At 30.7% G+C, this 22,691-nt stretch overlaps 1 pseudogene; it reads left to right on the forward strand.

Moving 5' to 3' along the window:
• The first annotated feature begins 6,809 nt into the window (after positions 1-6,809).
• LOC149513440 (secreted RxLR effector protein 161-like) lies at positions 6,810-7,440 on the forward strand (annotated as a pseudogene).
• The last annotated feature ends 15,251 nt before the right edge of the window (positions 7,441-22,691 follow it).

The following is a 22,691-nucleotide window of genomic DNA, read 5'->3' on the forward strand; positions in this document are numbered from 1 at the left end:
AATCGTGGCATGTTATGGGCCGCCCTACCCATTTGACATCTTTATAAGTAGATAATATTTATTTTTTATAATTAAATAAAAAAATATTTATGTACTAAATATTTTTTGTTAATTGTAAATACCTAATTTTGTCCGGATAAAATCCAACCAGTTGTGAAGCCTTTAAAATCTAACTTAGTTCAAATTCAACATTTCTTTAATATTGACAAATTTTTAACATCGAAATTATAACCAATTTGACCCAAATGCCCTAAGGTCAAACTTGATTAAATAAAGTCAAATTTGATCAAACTTGATCAAAATCAGCTAAACTAGATTGAACTCAAGTCATTCTTGAAAATTCATAATTGAATAGGACTAATAAGGCTTTTACTTAAAATTTGTGATAATAATGCACTAAAAGCTCTAGTTACACTTTGAGAAGGCTAAAATTACCGAAATATCTTTCAGGGGTATTTTTGTAATTTGACATTCTTAAAGTTGATTTTTATAAAAACTTTTAGATCATGTTTAAACATTATTTAATGATTACTAGTATATTAAAAACTTTGATTGTACCTTAGAGATGTGAAATTACTAAAATGCCCTTTAGGGGTATTTTCATAATTTGATCTTTTCGAGGTTGAATTTTTGCGAAAAGCTTTAAATCATGATTTGATATCATTTTATAATTTTTGATGTATTAAAAACCTTGGTTGCACCTTGAAATGTATGAAATTACTAAAATATCCTTTAGTAATATTTTTATAATATGACCTTCTCGAGGTTAGGCTTTTATGAAACACTTTAGATCATGTTTAAAATTATTTTATGATTTTTATGCATTAAAAATTCGATTGTACATCAAAAGATGTAAAATTACTGAAAAGCCATACTTAATGTTTTAAACTGAGATAGTAAGACCATTCACAAATAGGTTGTCAAGCCATATTAACTTTTCCTTAGCAATTAAGGATCATAGCACTAAAGCTAGCATTGATCATGATCTATAAACATAAGATTAGCTAATTGGAGAATTAGTGATGAAGACAAAGAGTTTGTTTCATCTTTAGTTAAACACTAAGGTTTGTAATGCTTATGTTTATTGCCAATATGGTAAAGAACTTAATGGGTCACACATAATAAGATAATTGTGAAAGATTAAATTTGAGACAAATTAAGTTGGACTTAATTTTATTTTGGTATGACAAAAAAATTAGAGGAAATAAAAACAAGAGAAAGAGTTTTTAGCTTGAGAAACTATTCAGAAGGTCACTAAATTCGGTCAAAGGGTTTCGGCATGCAGAGTAACCACCTAAGCCAAAACCTATGCATACTTGTGAAGTTTTATGCTTGTATCATCTCGTTGATTACTCTTGGCTTTAGGAAATTAAAATTTTAAAAATTTTGCTACTTTAACTCTATGTATTGATGCATAATTCCATTCAAGTGCTATTAGAGCCTTGTCAATATAGATTATACAATTTATAAGTTTGTTTGGTTATTCCTGATATTAAAACTGTTTTTATTGCAATCTGTTGTTGTGATATAGAGGCTAGAAAATTAATTTTTTCTATAATCTTTTGATTGGATTCTTTTAGAATATCAAAGCATAATGTCTTAAGATGATTGTATTTGAATTTTATGATTTTGGATATCGTTTATCTGTTCAACAAACTTTTTGTTTGTAATATGTCCAAAATAAGAAAATTTTGCTGTACTGATATTACAAAAAAAGTTTTCACTGTAAAGTTATTATTTGGCTACGAAATTTTAAGACATGAAATAGATTTGGATTATGATAATTAGTTTTCTTGATGACAAGTTTTGGTAGAATTCAAAGCCATACTCTAGCTAGGAAGTGTTTGCAAGACCTTTTGTATTTTTTTTAGTTTCTCTCTAGATGCTTGATTTGTTTTCTCTTTTTCTCTTTCAAGAGGGAGTGGCTTAATGTTCTTTTTATAAGAGAAGCATTTGGCTATATTAGGTTTATTGCTTGGAATACAAATTTTCACAATTAACCCTATGCTAGCCAAATATACCAAATAAAAGAAACTCTTTCTCTTGTTTTTATTTCCTCTATTTTTGGTCATATCAAAAACAAATTAAGTCCAACTTAATTTGTCTCTATTTTAATCTTTCACAATTGTCCTATTGTGTGTGACCCATTAGGTTCTTTAACATGTTGGCAATAAACACAAGCACTGTAAGCCTTAGTATTTGGCTATGGATGAAACAAACTTTTTATCTTCATTACCAATTCTCCAATTAGCCAATCTTATGTTTATAGATCACGATTAATGCTAGCTTCACTACCATGACCTCTAATTGTTAAAAAAAAGTCAATATGACTTGACAACCTATCTATGAATGGTCTTAGTACATAATTAATATCCTTTCATTACATAGTATCTCGATTTGAATATTGAGTATGGTTTAGTATCTACTTAATCTTGTTCAACCATGTTTAGTCTTGTTCTTAACATTAACTCACAAATAAGTTTTAGAATAATTCTAAACTCTAATTTCACTTTAGCCAAAATTTTTTGTCTTAATTCAGTCAAGACTAGTTGAAACATTCCCTTAATCATACAAGGTGATGAATCTCATCTTGATTTCTTCATGTATCTTCATATGCCTCATGTTATATCTAATAATACTCGACTGGAGTATTCTTAGTTAGAACCATAAGTAAAGCAAAGTCAAAAGATAACATTCACATATAAGATCATAAGTAATCTTAAGTCAAAAGATCACTTATACAACCATGACATGAGAATGTGGCTATAAACACTATATGAACTACCATATAGCATTCTCATACTAGATCATATTTAGTGAACTTATTCTTAAAATAAATACCCACATGTTAGCCCAAGTTTATCCAAACTTTAACATATGAGATCAATTGTTTGCTTCATAAGTAAGAGCATAACCATGTGCTAGTCTCAACAACTTTTGTCAATGTCTTTTTATTAATAAAGCATCAATTAGGAACAATTTTGGAACATATAGCATTTATGCAATGATAATCTCATAATTGCAATCTCATTGTAATTTCCTTGTAAAGCTTTATTTATATTTCAAGAACTTTATTGTAAAAGCATCAACATTGAAATATATGTATAAAAGCTAAATGATAAAGAAGTAAAACCTTTATGAGATATCAAATATCAAAGTACTACAAATACAATAATATCTTATTCAAAATATAATTCGACTTGAATGGCAAATACTAACATTTTCTTGTTGAGCTAAACTTAAAACAGTCATTATTCGAAATAAGGTTGTGTTATGGTTAATAGGTCTTACTTAACTATCATTGTATTGTCCAAATGCAAAAAACTTGATCATATAATGATAGAGGCAATGATTGGGTGAATCACATAAGATGTGATTAGACAAGGAGTTATCACCCAATTAATCTAAAAGTCACATGAAGATGTGATTGATAAGCAAGTTATCTACCTAATTTACTTACCATGGCTTATTGAAACTAACCTCAAGTTTATGGTAAACTAAATAGGATCCTAGCCAACTAGTAAAATATGATTTTTCTGAATTGATAATATTCATTTGATTAAAATAGTGAGAGCTACCAATACATAGATTTGGACTTTATCTATATTAGTATTGAACTATATGACTAATACTTGTTCATATTTTATAGGTTGCAAAAATGAGTAATAACTTACTGCTTCTTAGCATACTTTAGCTAACAAGCTCATGGGCCTAACTTTAATGATTGGTACTGCAATCTAAAGCTTGTTCTAAGGTAAGAGAAAGTGCTTCATGTTCTTGATGAGTTGATTCCATCAGAACTAAATGCTAGTGCTATGATGCAGTGTGACATGTTTATGAAATCAATAAATACCACACCGATCAAGTTGTATTTGGCTAACATGACCCTTGTGTTGTAAAGGCAACATGAGAATATGGATGCTTCAACAATCATTTTACACTTTAAAGAATTATTTAACAAACAAGGGCAAACTAAGAGGTTTGAGACCTCTAAGAAATTATTTTGAATAGTTATGTCTAAGAGCACTTAGGTTAAAGTGCATTGTTGTAAGATGATCAACTGGATTGAGAAACTTGGACAATTGGGATTTACGATGGATCATAATTTAAGTGTTGACTTGATATTGTCATCTTTTTACAATAGCTTTTCATGATTTGTAATGAACTTCAATATGCATCAAATGAAAGTAATATTACCACAATTTATGAATATGCTAGAAACTACCAAAAAGTCTGTTAAGAATAAAAAACTTGAGTCTCTTTTAGTTTCTTCATTTAAGGCCAAGAAGAAATCGACTAAGCAGAAAAAAAGTAAAAAGGTTTATAAGAAAAGGGATGCAAGCAAAGCTATCAAGCTTGCTAGCAACATAAAGAAAGACAAGAATGCATGTCACCATTAGGGTAAGGAATGTCACTAAAAGAGAAATTGTAAGGTTTACTTGGCAAGCTTGAATGAGAAGAAGTCTAAAAAGACTTCTACTTCAAGTATGTTTATCATTGAGATCAATCTAACTTTTCTTGACACATTTTTTTAAGTATTAGATATTAGATGTGGTTCTCACTTATTTAATGGCATACAGGGACTAAAGAATAATAGAAGCCTAAAGAAGGAAAAGGTGTCCTTACATGTTAAAAATGGCGTAAGTGTTGCTGCCTATGCCATGAGGACTTATTATTTACCTTTATCTTCTAGTTTAGTTTTAGAGCTAAAGGATTGTTATTATGTTCCTGTCATAACTTGAAATATCATTTTAGTTTCTTATTTAAGTATGAATGATGGATACTTATTAAATATTGAAGACAATTGTTGTTCCTTTTATTTAAATGATGTGTTTTATGGCTTATATGTTTTAAGATTAAACAATGATGTTATCAATATAAATGTCAAAAAGGCTAAACTAGATAACCTGAATCAATCTTATTTGTGGCATTGTAGGCTTGATCACATCATTGAAACAAGAATCACAAAGTTACATAAACAAAGATACTTTTATCCTTTTGATTATGAATCATATAGAACTTATGAATCATGTTTGCTTGGAAAGATTACCAAATCACCTTTTACTAGAAAAGATGAAAGAGCCAATGTGCTTCTAAGACTAATACATTTGGATATATGTGGCCTAATGAACACAAATGCTAGATGAAGATACTTGTATTTCATTACATTCACTAATGATTATACAAGATATGGTTATGTGTATTTTATGAAACATAAATCTAAATCCTTTGAAAAGTTCAAACAATTTAGAATAGAGGTTGAAAATAAAACTGGTAAAAGTATCATGACACTTAGATTTAATCAAGGTGGTGAAGAGTTAAGCCATGATTTTCTAGTTTATCTAAAAAAGAATGGGATTCTTTCACAATTGACTCCACTTAGAACACCACAAAATAAGAGGAGAAATAAAACTTTGTTGAACATGGTTTGATCCGTGATGAGCAATTCAAATATTCCTATAGCTTTATAAGTTATTCACTTGAAATAGTTACTTATTTTCTAAATATAGTTCCATTTAAATCCTTTGACAAGACACCATATGAGATGTGGAAATGTAAAATACCTAACTTGTCACACCTAAAGATTTAGGGATGTGATGCTTATGTGAAGCATGCACAAGACAATGAGTTTGGAGCTAGATTGTTTAAGTGTAAATATGTGAAATATCCAAAAGAAACTATTGGATATTATTTCTGCAACTTTGAGGAACAAAAGGTGTTTGTCTCTATACATGCTATCTTCTTGGAAAAAAAGTCTATTCTTGAATAGAATAGTAGGAGTAATATAAAACTTAAAGAAGTTTAAGAAACACAAATTGACACAATAATGGAACTTGAGCTAACCGTTAAGGCATCAAATGCACAACCGAAAGCTCAAAGTACATAAAAACTCTACAAGTCAAGTAAGACTTACCAAGCTCTTGAGAGATATAGATTTCTTGTAAACAAGGATGAGTTTATCATAGATGATGATCCTACTACTTATCAAGAAGCTATGTTGGACATTGATTCTAAGAAATGGCATGAGGCCATGAAATCCAAAATGGAATCCATGTATCAAACCAAGTGTGGACTTTGGTAGAACCACCTGAAGGGATAAAAGCCATAGGGTGTAAGTGGGTTTTTAAGAAAAAAACTAACATGGATGGCAATATACAAATGTACGAAGCCAAGCTAGTTGAAAAAGGTTATAATAAAAAGCATAGAGTTGATTTTGATGAAACTTTTTCACCAAAAGCCAAGTTAAAATCCATTAGGATTTTATTTTCTATTGCCACAACCATGACTATGAGATATGGCAAATAGACGTTAAAAATGCATTCTTTAATGAGAATTTGCAAGAGGATGTGTAGATGAAACAACCCAAAGATTTTGAATCCAAAGATAATATTGACATGGTGTGTAATCTTCAAAGGTCTATCTATGGACTTAAGAAAGTGTCAAAGAGTTGGAATATACATTTTGATGAAGCAATTATATAATTCAAATTCATAAAAAAATGTATATGAACCTTGTGTATATAAGATGACAAGTGGGAGTGCAATCATTTTCATAGTGCTATATATAAATGATATATTGCTTATAGGAAATCCGATAACCATGCTACAATCTACCAAGATTTGGTTATCAAAGAAGTTTTCCATAAAAGATTTGGGAGTAGCAACATATGTGCTTGGCATTAAGATCTATAGAGATAGATCAAAGAGGTTGATTAGTCTTTCACAATCCTAATACATAGACAAATTGCTAAAAAAGTTTAGCATGGAAGAATCCAAAGGGAATTCTTGCCAATGTCATGTGGCATAAATCTTTCTAAGGACATGTGTCTTAAGACACAATTCAAAAGGGTAACATGAATAAGGTTCCATATGCTTCAGCAATTGGATCCATTATGTATGCAATGCTATGCATAAGGCCTAATATCTTGTATGTTTTAAGCATAACAAGTAGATATCAAGCAACTATAGGTGAATGTCACCGAAAGGCCATGAAAACAATCCTTAAGTACTTGAGAAAAAACTAAAGATGTGTTTCTTGTCTATGGTGGAGTTGAACTCCTTGTTTAAGGCTATTGTGATGCAAGTTTTCAGTCTGACAATTATGATAGTAAGTCTCAAAGTGGCTTTGTTTTCACTCTGAATGGTGGAGAAGTGAGTTGAAAAAGTTTCAAATAGAGTATAATTGTAAGCTCTGCAATTGAAGTCAAATACATATGAGGCTACAAAAAAAGCCATTTGGATCAAAAAGTTTGTAACTAAACTAAGTGTTGTTCCTAGCATTGTTGATCCAATAACAATCTATTATGACAACAATAGAGCTGTTGTTCAAACCACGAAACTAAGGTCTCATCAAAGATCCAAACATGTATTAAGGCAATATCATCCCATTCGATACTTTGTTTCTAGAGGTAATGTTAAAATTGAACGAGTACCCACTTAGGATAACATTGTTGATCCTCTTACAAAAGCTATGTCCTAATAGAAACATGATAAACATATAGTCAAATATGGTATCAAATGCATGAATGATTTGCTTTAGTGCAAGTGGGAGATTGTTGGTATTTTCCCATTGTCATATTTGTAGTTTTTTGATATTTGATATTTTATAAAGGTCTTATTTCTTTATCATTGAGGTTATGTACATATATTTCGATATGATAAAGTCTTCATAATATAAATAAAGCTTTGCAAGAAAATTACAATGAGATTGTAATTATGAGATCATCATTAAATAAAAGTTATATGTTCTAAAATAGTTTTTAGTCAATGCTTTATCAATAGGAGGATATTGACAAAAGCTATTGAGATTAGCACATGGTTATGTTCTTGCTTATGAAGAAAGCAACCAATCTCATAGGTTGAAGTTTGGGTAAACTTGAGCTAACATGTGGGTGGTTGTTACAAGAACAAGTTCACTAAATACGACCCGATATAAGAATGCTATATAGTAGTTCATATAGTGTTTATAGCTACATTCTCATGTGATGGTTGTATAGGTTATCCTTTGACTTGAGATTATTTCTGATCTTAAATAATGAATGTTATACTTTGATTTTACTTTACTTATGGTTTAACTAAAAATGCTCTAATCAAGTATTGTTGGGTGTAACATGAGGCATATGAAGATGCATGATGTAATCAAGATAGGATTTATCACCTTATGTGATCAAGAGACTATCTGATAACTCTATAAAATAAAGTTATTTTTAGTGCTTTATTAGTTTATTTTTGCTTAGTTTTTAGCTAAATAAGGTTCAAATTACTCCTAATGTGCTTAATTTTCCATGAATCTAGAAGAAAAGAATGAATCTTGTTAAATCTTAAAGAATCTTGATAATTCTTTATCAGTCTTGGATGATTCTAGATGCATTATATGGAATCTTAGAATGTTCTTGACATGTTCTTATTGAATCTCAAAATTCTTGGAATTCTTGGAAATCTTTAAATGGAAAGATGTTCAAGATTTATTTTGTCAAGTTTAAAGGAGTTGAAATTATGCAATCTTGATGATCAATAGAGAAAATTCATGTAAGAATCAAGCTAGGGAATTTTTGGCTATATTGAAGGTAGAATTGTAATTTCAAGTGAATGCAAGTCCGTGGTAGCTATTTGTAGGTGCACATGCATGGGATTACTAAGAGATGACATGGCAGCAAGTCTTTTTTTATTGGTTTGTAAGGCATTTAAGATAAGGGTATTTTAGTAAAAATATGAATGGTTTGCATGTTCATTCATACACTCTCACATTTACATTACATGCATGAGCTCTATACTCAGACTTTAACCCCTTTTTAGGAGGAATTAAAGTAATTATACTCTCGTGAGGTATAAACCTTTGTAATAGCTAGTGAAACACTCCAACATTGATTGAACCATTTTTGTTCATAGCCTATAATGGGTGAGGATATGGGTGCCTTATTAGTTTGTGATGGACGATGATGTGAGAAACAATTAAAGAACCTTTAGACAAGCCAATTCCCAACCTAGCATATAATGAACCTTAGGGAGCCAACCCTAGGTAGAGCCATACCACACCCCCACTATAGAAATTATCTTAAATAAGCCACATGAAGAAACAACCATTTTTTTTTCTTATTTAATTTTCTGTTAATCTGCTAATTTGTGTTGTGCTTTTGATAAAGAAAGAAAAGAGTAAAAAAAATCATTAGGAATAACAATCTTTTCTTTTTTTGTTTAAAGAAGGAAACAAGGGGAAAAAAAGAAAACAAAAAAACAAAAAAAACAAAAAAAATGATGAAAAAAAGAGAGAAATTGCTTAGAAGTGTTAATTTATCTATTACATTGCATTTGCACTTTTAAGCTTTCTTTTCAATAAGTTTTCTAAGTTTTTTGTGTTTTCTTTTGTCTTGTTTACTTCATGCATCTACAACATTATGGTATTGGGGCATACATCTTAGATAACTTATTAACAAAAGTTTTCATGGCATTCCAAGACTCACAAGTAGAGTCCTCTGTTAATAAGTTATTCTAGAAGGTTAAGGAGCAGTCAGAAAATAGGCAACAAATAAAAAGAAATTGTTCGATGAATAGATATTTTGTGAGCCTTTTGGATTTGGTGTATTTGGATTTAAAGAGGAATGATATGATGGATTTATAGGTATTTTGAGTTAATAGGACTCAAAAAATAAGGTAACCTTCATGACTAAATACGAAAACATTGCCCTGGTGGTAATGGTAAAGCCTAATGATCAACTACTGAAAGCTACTGTGTGGTTCTAGAATCTAGCATATTGATGCTTTATGTTCAATAAGGAAGACTTAACGCCTACCATAGAGGAGTACTCCACCTTGTTGTACTCAGATTTGCCCAAGCTCAATAGAGTGTATTGGAAAGCATAAAAACCATCAAGGTATAAGAAAAAGTTGGCAAAGTTAATTGGAGTCAATATTTAGGTGATTAACAAGGAGAAAAAGGCTAGTCAAGGGATACCATGGACATTCTTGTGAGATGTTATGCTTCAAAATCATAACGAAAATCAGGTTATAGATATATTCACATTAGTAATCTATGGTTTGTTAATCTTCTCAAAGGTTTTAAAGTATATAGAGGCTTTAGTGATCAACTCTTTCATATAGTTGTAGTAAAAGACTAACCCTTCACTAACAATTTTGGTGGAAACCATTAGGTCTTTGAATCATTATTAAAGGAACAGAGAAGAAAGGATGGTAGGATGTATTCAGCTGTTATATGTATAGATTCCAAGTCATTTCTAGGGTGTTGACAAGTCTCCTTTGATGCCATATACGAAGTCTTTATCACCTCTAGTTTAGTTCAATGCAGAAGAATGGCCTACAAGTTTCTCTAAAAAATAGTAGATAATGTTTTTTTGAAGTTTAGAAAGGGATGGAGTAACCTGGAAGGTGCCTTGGGTGCTTCATATCTCGATTATGTATAGTCATAGAGCTCATCCTTGGGTCTTATTACTTGGAATATAGGGTGGTACTAGTTATGTGACGTTGATGGTCAAATGATAGTATAGGTCTTAAAAGTTCATCTCAATGACCCAAGAGCTAGATTAGATGAAATTTTACTATGGTACTAAAAACTACATAGCCAGGGTGTGCAACATTACAATGGCTTAAAAAAAGACATTCAGATTAAAGTTAGAAAGGTACATTAATGATGTGACTTTGAGGTACTTAATTTGAAGGACCAAGCAAGTCAATTATATATTGCATCCATCAGATCATGAGTTAACCTTACAAGTTGATTCATAGGGCAAGGCACCATTATCAAATATAGAGGTTACTAAAATAGAATTTGAGGCAGAAAAAGAAAAAATGAAAAAAGAAAACTTGAAGCTAAAAAAGAATTGGGACAGTTAAGGTATGACAAGAGTTTACAAAAGGATAAGCTTAAGAAAATGGCAAATGAAAGAGATTTGGCTCAAAGTCACCTTAATGAGTTACACTTGGAAAATCAAAGGTTAAAGGCTCAACTAAAGGATAAAAAAAAAGAGAGCAAGCACCAAGAGAAGATAGAATAGCTTAATATAGAGGTACGACTTTGGAAACATAGGGCCCGAGAAAATAAGGATAAGATCATTCGAATAGTGCAAGAAAAAAAAGATTCAAGTGAAGTGATTACTATAAACAAGAAAAAATTAAGTAGGAGCCAAGAAGAGAATGAAGAACTTAAGGAGGTGTTGAAGAATGAAAATAAGAGATTATCAGCCACTCAAGGGGAAAATGATGCACTTGGTATAGAACTCAAGGCTCTAGGACTACAATTGTAAGAAAATAAGGACTACATCACTCTCTTACACAACGAATGGTGGGAAAGAGAGGCAGAATGTGGAGGGAATTATACATCAATATACAAAGTTAAAGCAATGAAATTTTTAAAATTTTAATTCCCTAAAGTCAAGATTAATCAACAAGATTATACAAACATATAACTTCACAACCATGCTTGGGTTTTGACTTAGGTGGTTACCTTGGATGCCAAAATTCCTTTGGTTGAATTTAGTGATGTTCCAAATAGTTTCCCAAGCCAAGAAGCTATGCAAATGTTCATCCTTTTATAGTGATCCACACGAACTCTAGTGAAAGAATCTTCTCTAGGGTTTGATAGAACTCAAAGCCACACTCTAGCTAGTATGTGCTTTCAAGATCTCATGAATTCTCTCAAGTTTTGCATAGGCTCTCTTTACTTATTTTTACTTTGAGTAAATCTTGCCTATTTTTAGAAAAATGGTGTTTCTTTTTTTACAAGAGAGGTGGCATAATGTTTTTTTTAATAAGCAAAGTATTTGGCCATATTAGGTTTAATACATGGAATGCAACTTTTCACAATTAACCCTAGGCTCAACTTTCCACAAAAGCTAAGAGAGTCTAAGCAAAACTTGAGAGAACAGAAGAGATCTTGTAAACACTTACTATATAGAGTATAACTTTGAGTTCTACCAAACCTTAAAGAAGGTTTTTTCATAAGATTTCATGTGAATCTCTATTAGAGGCTAAACACTTGGGTAATTTCTTGGCTTGGGAAACTACTTGGAAGGTCATTAAATTCAACCAAAAGAATTTTAGCATCCAGGGTATCCACTTAAGCCAGAACCCATGCATGCTTGTGAAGTTACATGTTTGTATAATCATGTTGATTGATCTTGGCTTTAGGGAATTCAAAACTTTAAAATTTTTTATGTTTTAACTCTGTATAGTGATGCATAATTCCATTCAAGTGGTATCAAAGCCTTTTAAATATAGATTATCCAAATTACAAGTTTGCTTGGTTGTTCATGATATCAAAACTATTTTGATTACAATATGTTATTATGATGTAGAGGCTACAAAAATTAATTTTTTCCATATTTTTTTATTTGGATTCTTTTATAATATCAAAGAATGATGTCTTAGGATGATTGGATATGAATTTTATGATTTATAGATATTGTTTGGATACTTAATGAATTTTTTGTTTGCTATCTATCCATATCAGGAAAATTCTATTGTAGTGATATTGCAAAAATTGTTTCTTACTTTAGGGTTATTATCAGGTAATGAAATTTCAACATATGAAAATAGCCACATTGATAATCATTGTGTAAAAATTTAAGAATTTTTGGAGTTGATTAGGTCATTCAAAAGTTGATGCCAAATTCAGTCCAAAAATCTGCTAGTGGTAGCTAGGCATGTATAATATACATATAATGCATGGTTACCCTAATATGATTATGGTAATTGGTTTTCTTGATACAGCTAGTATTTTTAAAAGTTAAGAGAGTTTAAAAATTTATTCACCAAGATTTTAATGAAAATCTACTTGGTAATCAATTTTGGGAATCTTAGGAAACTTATTCACCAAGGTTTCAATATTTGCTTTCTTGATCACCAAGTTTAGTGGACTATTTTTGTATAAGTCAAAGTAATTATTGCTTGTGACTGAAGAATTATGATAAAGGCATAAAAAAAAGAATGGGAAAGAGTTTAGAACTCTTGAATGGTGGCAAGTTATGGCAGTATAAGAAATAAGTGGCCGAAACTACCTAGTTTCCATAAATAGAACCTTAGTCGCAACATGCTTTCCTTCTTGGATGGGCTTTTGGCCAAGCACTAGATTTTTTTCTATTTCTTGTTGAATTTGGATTCCTTAATTGTTTGGGTTTTAGAAATAAGATTTCATATAAAATCCAAATTGAATTAGACTTTCTAAATTGTTTAGAACTTCTAATTCACAAGAAACTATTTCATGACAACACCTAGTTGGACTAGGAAATTCCAAATGGATATAATTTGGCTTAATTTTAATTGATTGGCAATCCTAAATGGTTTAGAGTGATGTTAACCATGTTACATTAAAATCTAAGCAAAATTATGATTCCTTAATTGTTTAGGAAATTATGATTGCAAATTAAATATTCCTAAGATAATACTTAGACATATTCGGCCATGCTAGCTAAACATGTCTGTGCCTTGCTTCACATTGAGTTGAATTGATGATTGTTATATGATATTGATATTGATTCAAAGAATAATGTGCAAAATCATGAATTTGAACTAAACATGATGATTGTTGTAGTATACATGCTACTTATGAGATAAATACCATATATGCTATACTGATTTGTTATACATGCTAGAATATATATGTGATAAATGTCATATATAGTTGTGAGATGTATGATATGATTACATATATTAGATATATGATGAATATATTTGTGATGAATACCATGTATGTTGCTGTATAGCTAAAATACTTGATGAGACATATGATGAATAAAAAAAATCTGTCATGAAAAATATTAAGTCTTGATGCCTTCCATTAACATAAACAACTAAACTTTTTACTTATGAGGCTTGTTAGGACAAAACTCAAGATACTTATTATTCAAAATAAGGTTGTGTTATGGTTAATGGGTCTTACTTAACTATCATTATACTATTTGAATGCAAAAAACCTAACATATAATGATAGAGGCAATGGTTGGGTGAATCACATATGATGTGATTAGAGAATGAGTTGTACGAATCACATATGATGTGATTAGACAAAAGAGTTATGCAAATCACATAAGATGTGATTAGACAAAGAGTTGTCACCTAATTGATCTAGGAGTCACATGAGGATGTGATTGATAAGTAAGTTATTTACCTAATTTACTTATCATGGCTTGTTGAGACAAAGCTTAAGGTTATTGTAAATTAAAATGTATCCTAGCCCACTAGAAAAAAATGATTTTTCCATATTGATAGTGAAGGCTATTGGTTTGATAAAAATAGTGGGAGCAACCAATATATAGATTTGGACCTTATTTATATTGGTATTTAAACAATATGACTGATTCCTTTTTACATTTTATATATTGCAAAATAAGTAATAACTTGTCGCTTCACAGCATACTTGATGCTAACAAGCTACAAGGCCTAACTTCAATAATTGGTACCACAATCTAAAACTCGTCCTAAGGCAAGAAAAAATTATTTATGTTCTTGATAAAATAGTTCTATTGTAACCAAATGTTAGTGCTGATGATGCAGTATGGCAGGTTTATGAAAACCATGAAAACCATACTGATCAACTCGCATGTATCATGGTGGCTAGTATAACCCTTAAGTTGCAAAGGAAACATGAAAATATGGATGCTTTGACAATCATTCTATACTTTCAAAAATTGTTTGACAAACAAGGGTGGACTAATAAGTTTGAAACCTCTAAGGAATTATTTTTAACAATGATGTCTAAAGCATTTCAGTTAAAGTGTACTGTCTCAAGATAATGAATTAGATTCAAAAACTTGGACAATTGGAATTTTGTGATGGATCATGAGTTAAGTGTTAACTTGATATTGTCATCTCTTTCTAATAGCTTTTAACAATTTGTAATGAACTTTAATATGCATTAAATGGAAATAACATTACCATAATTGAAGAATATGCTAGACACTGTCAAAAAGTCCATTAAAAATCAAAAGCTAAGGCTCTTCTAGTTTCTTCATCTAAAGCCAAGAAGAAGTCGGCCAAGAAAAAGAAAAGTAAAAAGGTTGATAAAAAAAAGGATGTAAGCAAGGCTATCAAGCTTGCTAGCAACATCAATAAGGACAAGGGTGTATGTCACCATTGTGGTAAGAAAAGTCATTAGAAGAGGAATTGTAAGGTCTACTTAGCAAGCTTGAAGGAGAAGAAGTCTAAAGAGCTTCTACTTCAGGTATATTTATGGTTGAGATCAATCTATCTCTTTTTGACACATCTTTTTGGGTATTGGATTCCAAATGTAGTTCTCACTTATGAAATGACATTTAGGGACTAAAGAAGAGTAAATGCTTTAAGAAGGGAGAAGTATCCTTGCGTGTTGGAAATGGCACAAGTGTTTTTGGTTATGATGTGGGGACTTATTTTTGTCTTTACCTTTTGGTTTAGTTTTAGGACTAAAAGATTGTTATTATGTTCTTATCATAAATCAAAACTTCATTTCAATTTTTTATTTAAGTATGAATGATGGATACTCATTTAATAAAAAAGGAATTGTTGTTCATTTTATTTAAATGATGTGTGTTATGGCATGGGAATATATGATAATGGCTTTTATGTTTTTAGATTAAATAATGAAGTTTTCAATATAAAGCTCAAGAAGGTTAAACTAGATAAACTGAAACAATCTTATGGCATTGTAAGCTCGGTCACATTAATGAAATAAGAATCACAAAGTTACATTAACAATGATACCTTGATCCTTTTGATTATGAATGATATGAAACTTGTGAATCATATTTGCTTGGAAAGATGACCAAATCACCTTTTACTAGAAAAGGAGAAAGAGCTAGTATGGTTCTTGGACTAATATATTTGGATATTTGTGGCCCAATGAACATAAATATTAGAGGAGGATACTCCTATTTCATTATATTCACTAATGATTATACAAGATATGGTTATGTGTATTTAATGAAATACAAGTCTAAATCCTTTAAAAGTTTAAAGAATTTAGAATGGAGGTTGAAAAGGAAACTAGTAAAAATATCATGACACTTAGATCTAATCGAGGTGGTGAATACTTAAGCCATGATTTTCTAAGTTATCTAAAAAAGAATAAGATTCTCTCACAATGGACTCTACTAGAACACCACAACACAATGGAGTTTCTAAAAGGAGAAATAAAACCTTGTTGGACATGGTTCGATTCATGATAAGCAATTCAAATCTTCCTATATCTTTCTAGGATTATGCACTTGAAACAACCACTTATCTTCTAAATATAGTTCCAGCTAAATCCATTGATAAGACACCATATGAGATGTGGAAAGGTAAAAGACCTAACTTGTCACACATAAGGATTGGGGATGTGATGCTTATGTGAAGTACGCACAAGCTACCAAGCTTCAAGCTAGATCGAACAACTATAAATTTGTGGGATACCAAAAGTAAACTATTGGATATTATTTCTACAACTCTAAGGAACAAAATGTGCTTGAGAAGGACAGTGGGAGTAAGGTATGTCACAACGTATCGGTCCAAAAACTTGATCATTAGATGAAAAATTTTAAATTTGTGAAATCATGGAGAGTCATCACCAATCTTTTTTCAGGATGTGATTAGCCACCCAAAATTTTTTATCTTTTTAATAAAATAGTAAAATGGATTTAAAGTTTATTAAAGGGATACTTTCGGTCTACAAAAATAGAATTAGGTTTGGGAGTTGATTACATGTAGGAAAAGATTAGCACCCCCACAGTGCTCATAAAATTGGTACTAATTAATTATGTGTTATCATAGGTTTGGATAAAATGGTTTTATTTTGAAATTTAATAATAATTCCCTTCATTTAAAAAAAAATCAGCTAAAAATCTATGATTAGGAAGATTGTGAAAATCTTTAGATTAAAAAAATACCTTATAATTCTTCAATATCTAAGCATAATGCAACGATAATCCTTTCCATATGAGATTCACCATAAAATTCTTTTAAAAATAAAATAACATTGTTTGTAGATAATAATTATTGGTGACTCTCCAACATCTAGGTAGAGTACTATGAATTATTTAATTCAAAATGTTATTTTAATTATTTTTAAATCAATTTTCAAAAGAAGCTTTTATGCAATAAAAATGAAAATTGCTATTATCAACCATAAGCATCAAAAATTAAAATAATCATATAATTATGCAATAAATGCAAATATGTATGCAAATATGTGTCATAAGTGATAAAGAGATGTGACTTGGGATCAGGTCCTTAAATATAAAGAAATCACCCAAACTCTGTAACCTCTAGGTAGAGTTTGGGTGTGACTATTTATATATAAAATCTTATTATTTATTTATTTATTTATTATTATTATTTATTATTTATTTTATTATTTTTATCTAATCTTTTTATTATTTTGATTATGGAATTATATGAAAAATCATAATGAAATAAAATCTTCTAAATACCCTATCTTCTATGCAGTATTTGAAATAAATTATTTCACAAAATATTTTCATACAAATCCTTAAAAATTTAAGATGATTTTGGGGCTTTCGGCAGGTTTAGGGTTTCAAAGTTTTATTTAGAGTTTCAGGGTTTGTTTGGGGTTTCAAGTTTCATTTAGGGATTCAAGGTTCTACCCTAAGGTTTAGGGTTCCACCTAGGGTTTAGTTAACTAAGGTTTACAATTTTACCTAATGTTTCGTTTAAGGGTTTCATTTTGAGATTCAGTTTTAGGATTTTGCTAATTTACGAACCTTTCTAAGAATCTCTAACATCTAAGTAGATTTTTGAAGCAAATTCGTGTTTCATAACTTCTTTAAAAATGAATTTTTATATATTTTTATTTTTTTTTCTTTTTTATTAAAATTTTATTATTATTTAACTTTTATGATTTTATTTTTTATCATCATAACGGTTTTGATACCGCCAGACGTAAAAGAGTTTTAAAATCGAGAAAAATAAAAAGGGGGGAGTCACCACCAATCTTTGTTAGGGTGTGATTGACCACCCAAAAGTTTATCCTTTTAATAAAACTATAAAAACGGGTTTAAAGTTTATCAAAAAGATAAATTTCGGTCTACGAAAAATCAGATTAGGTCCGAGAGTCAGTTACGCGTGGGGAAGGATTAGCACCCCCACAACGCCCATAAATTGGTACCATTTAATTACGCATTATTTTTAGTATTGGATAAAAATGGTTTTAATTTGAAACTTAACACTAATTCTCTTTATTTGGAAAAATAAAATTTTGCTAAAAATTTTTATTTAGAACTATTGAGAAAATCTTTAAGTTAAAGAATTATCTTAAAATTCTTCAACATCTAGGTAGAATTTAAAATAACTCGTTTCGCTTAAGATTTAACACAATAATACTTAAAATGAAATAACAATCTTTATAGAAAATAATTGTTAGTGACTCTCCAACATCTAGGCAAAGTACCAAGAATTATTTCTTTCAAAATGTTATTTTTATTTTATTTTATAATATCACAAAAAAATTTTTTAAAAGTATTATTCTTTTTTTTACTATAAAATATTTTATCATCAACAGTAAATTAAAGAGAGAATAATGTAGACAATTATCGATGATAACATGCTAACGTATGTATGCTAATGAATGTCATATAACATGAATTGAAATTTAATAGTTGGATTCTTAAGTATAATGAGACCACCCCGACTCTCCAACATCTAGGCAGAGCTTAGGTGCGACTGTTTATATTTAAGATCTCAATTTTTTATTATACTTTTTATTTATTAATCTTATTATTAATGTGAATTAAAAACTCTTGTGAAAAACTTAATGAAATGGAGTTTCCTAAATACCCCATCATTTAGGCAGCATTCGGGAACAAACCATTTCATGCAAGATTTTCACACGTATCCTTAAAGTTTTGAAATAAATTTAGGGTAAAATTTTAGGGTTTAAGTTTAGGGTTTGGGGTTTAATTAAAACGCGAACATCTCTAAAAATCCCCATCATCTTGGCAGACTTTTAGAGCAAGTTCAATTTTTTTATTATTTTGAAAACTAATTAAATTTTTTTTATATATTTTTTTTTATGAAAATTTATTAATAATAATTCTCCAACATCTAGGAAAAATTATTTGTTTAAAAAATATTTTTTTATTCCTTCCAACATCTAGGCAAGGAAAATAAAAAGCTTATTCCATTATTATTATTATTTAAACATTTTAAATATTTTTTTTAGTTATTATCCTATATTATTTTCATTTTATTATTATTAATAACAATTAGATATTTATCCTAATAAATTTAAACATTTATCACGCATAAATATAAAATAACAAAAATAATAATATATAAAAAAATTAGAAAATTTTTTTTTTCTTTTATCTAACCAGTCCGGTCAATACTGGTCTAGGCCGATCTGACCAGTTCGGCGGTTCGGGTGACCCAACGATTCAAACAAGTTCACTGACGGTTCATCTGAACCGACTCAAGGTAGTCTGAAGCGGATCGTCGGGTCGGGTTACGCGGATCTCAGGTCGGGTTCGGTCCACGCGTGGATCCTCTACACTTAAAATGACGTCGTTTTGGTCCTATGCTCAAAACGATGTCATTTTGCCCCTATGTTTTCTATTGCCCCTATGTTTTCTATAAAAATCAGATTTTTTTCCTCAATTTGTTTCTTTTTATAGAAAAAAAAAGAGGCTTTGAAGGGTTTTCTGGCTTCCGCCGAAATTCGGTGTCGGACGTTGCGTCGACCGTTGTGTGGGTCACCATTGGCGGTGGTCGTCGGTGATTGAAAAAGGGGCAAAGAGTCATCAAAAATTGCGCTCGACGCCCTCTTTCCAGATCCGACCTTTGTTTGGCCTGAAAGTACCTTGACTGTCACGAATCTGTCTTCAAAGTTTTTTATCTCTCCTTTTTTTTTTCGAACGACTTAAACTGATGATTTCTCCTTATTGTTTTAGGTGGCTGTGGCGTTGAGGTTCCTACCTACGGGGAGGACTGTGTTGTTTTTTTTATTTCTGTTTTCTTTGTCTAGATCTGTTTCATTTTCAGTTTGAGTATTTTGGGGGGTGTTTGAAATTTGATTTTTTATGCGTGGGAATAGGGGTTTGTCTGGGGGTGTTGAGAGTGTTTTGAGGGGGGAGTTCATCTAAGCTTGAGGGTTTTCATGGGGGTAGATTGAACGGGTATTTTTTTTTTCAGAGAGCCTCCGAGAGAGCTGAAGGGGAAAGGGGTTGGGGATTTTAAAGAGCTTCAATTAGGGAGATCTAGGTAGCTGTAGGGTAGTTGTAGGTGGGCTAAACAGGAAGGTGGTCAGGAGGCTGACAGGGGACTGGTCATGGGCTGGACAGAAGCGGCAGCAGCATCGTACCAGCCCTTGGTTTCTGTCTCATTTCCTTTTTTAAAAAATTTTTTAATTAATTAATTTTTAATTAATAATAATTTTTTTAATTATTAAATATATTTTAAATATTTTATTATTATTATACTAAAATGGAAATAGTAGACCTGGACAAAATCGATGTCTACAGCTGCCCCACTTTGCACATTGCTAAGAATCAGGAATAAAGCAAAGACAAAGAGAACGATTTTGTCTGAAAGGAAATCATGAATTTTTTTTTTTTTTGCAAGTAAGGTCAAGTGATAAAGAAAACGACATTGTGAGTTGAAAAATAAAGAATCGATTAAGGCAACACCGAAAGTTGAATAATAAAGAAAGTGATCGGGACGACACTGCGAGTCAAGGAATAACAAGATCCAGATTGAACTTGGATTGAATTACAAGTCAGAAATGAAGAGATCAGGATTAGACCATGAGTAAGAGAAATACTAAAGATCAGGATTAAACCACAAACCAAAGAATAAAGAGATCGAGATTAAACCACGAATCAAAAAATGACGTTAAAGGATTAAATCACAAGTAAGAAAATAAAGAGACCGAGATTAAACCACAAGTCAGAGGATAACAACAATCGAGATTAAACTGTGACTTTGAATTAAAGAGATAGGGATTGAACCGCGAATCAGAGAATAAAAAGATCAGGATTAAATCGTGAGTTAAAAGATAACAACAATCGAGATTAAACTACGATTTTAAATTAAATAAATCAGGATTGAACCGTGAATCGGAGAATAAAAAGATCAGGATTAAACCACGAGTCAAAGGATAACAACAATCAAGATTAAACTATAACTTTGAATTAAAGAAATCAAGATTGAACCACGAATCAGAAAGATAAAAGACCGGGATTAAACCATGAGTCAGAAATGACGTTAACTTAGATTGAATCACAAGTAAGAAAGATAAAGTGACCAGGATTAAACCACGAGTGAGAAAAATAAAAAAAATGATTAGGATTAAACTACGAGTAAAGGGAACTATAGAAATGATCGAGATTAAACCATGAGTCAAAGATTAAATATGACTGGGACTAAATCGTAAGTCGAGGAATTAATGAAATGATCGGGATTAAATCGCGACCCAAAGATTAAAGATGATTGAGACTGAACTGCAAGTCAGAGAATTAATGAAATGACCGGGATTAAACCACGACCCAAAGATTAAAAATGACTGGGATTGAACCGTAAGTCAGGGAATTAATGAAATGATCGGGATTAAACCGCGAGCCAAAGGTTAAAGATGATTGGGATTGAACCGTAAGTCGAGGAATTAATGAAATGATCAGGATTAAACCGCGAGCCAAAGGTTAAAGATAACTGAGATTGAACCATAAGTCGAAGAATTAATGAAATGACCTGTATTAAACCACGAGCCAAAGATTAAAGATGACTGGGATTGAACTGTAAGTCGAGGAATTAATGAAATGATTGGTATAAGTTGAAGAATTAATGAAATGATCGATATTAAACTAGGAGCCAAAGATTAAAGATGACTGAGACTGAACCGTAAGTCAAGAAATTAATGAAATGATCGGGATTAAACCGCGAGCTAAAGGTTAAAGATGACTGGGACTGAATCGCAAGTCAAAAAATTAATGAAATGACTGGATTAAACCATGAGCCAAAGATTAAAGATGACTGGGATTGAATCGCAAGTCAAGGAATTAATGAAATGATCAGGATTAAATCGGGAGCCAAAGGTTAAAAATGATTGGGACTGAACCGCAAGTCGGAGGAACTATATGAGACTGAGCTGTGAGTTGAGAAATAAAAGATTGGGTACTCCATAGACCAACAATTTTGATTTTAAAGATTATGCTAACATACTATCTTCAAGGCCATCATCTTTGTTTCGAGAAAGAAAAATGTTGATTCTTCTTGATGTCTCATAAAAAAACCTTTTATGCAACTTATCGAGAGGCATGTAATGCGTGCAATGATTGTGATGAATGAAAAGACAAAGATGCCATCAACGAATTATATCATGCATTTCATCCAAGTTAATTCAACTTTTGGTTCAATTCTTTCAAACTTTAAAAGCCGCTTCCAGTACTCTCGTCCTTTTAAATCTTTCGATTTTCGATCAGAAATCTCTATCTCATGATGGACCCATTTGGCTTTTAGTCGCTCAAAAATCCCCTTTTTTATTCTTTACCCCTTTTTTCTTTTTTGTCTTCAGTAATCAATCGATTTCATTTCATTCTTTCTACCTCATGTTACTATTTTTGTCATCCTCATATTGCATTCTCTTTTCGAGCGATGCATTGGTTTATTATGAACTTTATCAATCAATATCTTAATTTTAAATGACAAATGCAATGATTTCAGGTTTAAAGTTGGTGTGCAATACGATCAGTAATAGGGTATTTCAGGTTTAGAAAG

The sequence above is a fragment of the Durio zibethinus genome, chromosome 19, assembly GCF_047325235.1.
Source record: "Durio zibethinus cultivar Kanyao isolate XHJ-2024 chromosome 19, ASM4732523v1, whole genome shotgun sequence".
Classification (NCBI taxonomy): Eukaryota; Viridiplantae; Streptophyta; class Magnoliopsida; order Malvales; family Malvaceae; genus Durio; species Durio zibethinus.